The following is a 2,605-nucleotide window of genomic DNA, read 5'->3' as shown; positions in this document are numbered from 1 at the left end:
AGTAGTAGTATCATGAGTTATGCAATTCACATATGAGAAGGATTCATTTATGCCTGTTCTTTAGAACTTTCCCCCTTTTAGAAGGTACAATCTGTTGAGAAGAACCAGCACAACCTCACAACTTATTATGTAAATTCTTATAAATACTTGTTACAGTAAAGTTTTACCCAACCATTATCATACACTATGTTCCTATCATCTGTTGAAAATATGACATCCAATTAGGTAATGTTTGGTTTCTAGAAGGTTGAAACGTTCATCATTTTGGCAAATGAAAAGTAATTGCTAAATTCACTAACCAGGGTACAGACTAAATTCATCTTTTCCTGGGAGTTATCAAACACTGAATTTTAAAAAAAATATATATTATTTTACTCTTTTTTTATGATATATTTTATTTATTTATTTATGGTTGTGTTGGGTCTTCGTTTCTGTGCGAGGGCTTTCTCTACTTGCGGCAAGTGGGTGCCACTCTTCATCGCGGTGCGCGGGCCTCTCACTATTGCGGCCTCTCTTGTTGCGGAGCACAGGCTCCAGACGCGCAGGCTCAGCAATTGTGGCTCACGGGCCCAGTAGCTCCGCGGCATGTAGGATCTTCCCAGACCAGGGCTCGAACCCGTGTCCCCTGCATTGGCAGGCAGATTCTCAACCACTGCGCCACCAGGGAAGCCCCAACACTGAATTTTTAAGAGAATGTCTAAAAGCATCTTGTGCTGAAATCATTTTTGCCAACTAAATGGTTCTATGTACTAGATTCATCTGACCTTAAAATAATTCCTATAGCATTCCCCCTGTTCTTGTTCCTGTGAGGCTGGCAATCAGAAAAGTGAGTCATTGGTTAGGCTTAAGTTTTGGACAGACATCTTATTTGCAAATGGATGGTACCCAGAAATTCTATTCTAAGATTGGAAAGACTTGTAGCAAGTTTTTCCTGGGACAGATTTGCAATGACATTTGATAGAAAAAAGAAGGGTGTGGGTCTAGATAGCTAGAGGGAATTTCAGCTGTGCTAAGGCCATCTAAAGCATCAAACTTCACTGTGGAAAATTCTGGAAGGCCTGCCAGCTGGCGAGGTTAGAGTCCAGCAATAGGGATTAAGTTGGTCCTAGAGGTGAGAGGAGGTGGCCTGTTATCACTAACCTGAAGGAGAATGGCACCACATAAAGTTTTTTTCAGACCCAAGGAGTATGCAACCAAGTCCTAGTAAAATGACTTCTCAGTGCTGTGTTGTTTTTTGAAGCCAGTCCCTTGTTGTCTGCAGTGCAATTCTCCAGAAAATAACCCTAACTCCACTCTTTTTCTTTCAAGCAAAGGTATGGAATGCAATTGAGTGAAAGTACATTATTATAGGATATTTTAGTTAGGATCTTTCTGAATGATAAAGACAGAAAATCCTCCTCAAACTGATTTACCCAAGAGAAGGAATTTATTGAATTGTGTAACTAAAAATCCAGAGGTATTGTGGACTTCAGGCACAGCTGGATTCAGGGTTCAAAATGTATCATAACAATATGGTTTTTCTTCACTTCAACTGATTGATTTCAGCCTCAGTTTCCACATGGGAGCAAATGACTGCAGGAGTTCCAGCTTCATATTGTCTCAGGTTCACGCCCATTGAGAGAGAATGTCTGCCCCTCTTCCAAAGCCTCTCTTGAATTTTAATGGCTGTTATGGGCCATGTGTCATTCCTTAATTAAATCTACAGCCTAGAGAAGGCTAGGCTCTCATTGGCCAGAGTACCTCTGGGTTGGGGATGGAAAAATCACCAGAACCACAGGAACTGAGAATGGGGGGGGGGAGGGAGGAGTAAGTCCCTGACTGAAAATCAGGGAGTGTTATAAAAAATGCTAAAACCTCAAATAATCTGAAATGTCCACAAGATATGGAAAATCTAAAGTTTATTCATATTCAAATTTACTACGTTAATACTGTGTGACTTTTGACACATCCCACAGCTGAAGGAGACAGCAGTGTGTATTGGCTGGAAGATTGACAGAATGAGCAACATTGGGTTGATAGAAAGAGTATAGAACTAGGCTTCAGGATGGCTGATTAATAATCTTGAGTCTTGTTTTGACCACAAACTTTTCCGCGTGATCCTAATTTATCTTACCTTTCTGATTCCCCAGCTTTTTTTTTTTTTTTTCATCTGTTAAACAGATGAAAGAAACATCTGCCTGCATTACTTAGCTCACTGGGTTACTGTGTGGCTGAAATCAGATAAAATCACTACGCAAGGTGAGGCACATAGTTTTATTAGTTTTTCATGAGGGATATGTCCGTACAAATAAATATTACATATTTTGTTTCAGTAAAGGATGATGAGGTTAACCCACTCAGTGATTTTTACTTCTAAGGGTTATGCAGTTCTTGAATTCCTGACTGAAAAATTGGGGCAAGTTCCTTTTGTTGCTTCCAACAACTGAGTCCAAAGTTTAACTAGATACTCATTTACTGACCTCTTACTAAGAAAGAACCTTTGAAGAGTTAGCATAAGATCTGGGATGAAGGCAATCCATTGACACATTTTCTTTCATTCTTATTCATTCACTCCTTCCACTGACATTTTTGAGTACCTATTATATGATAAATAGTATAGACACGC

Source organism: Balaenoptera musculus, chromosome 5, assembly GCF_009873245.2.
Source record: "Balaenoptera musculus isolate JJ_BM4_2016_0621 chromosome 5, mBalMus1.pri.v3, whole genome shotgun sequence".
NCBI classification, from domain to species: domain Eukaryota; kingdom Metazoa; phylum Chordata; class Mammalia; order Artiodactyla; family Balaenopteridae; genus Balaenoptera; species Balaenoptera musculus.
This window is presented reverse-complemented; position numbering follows the sequence as displayed.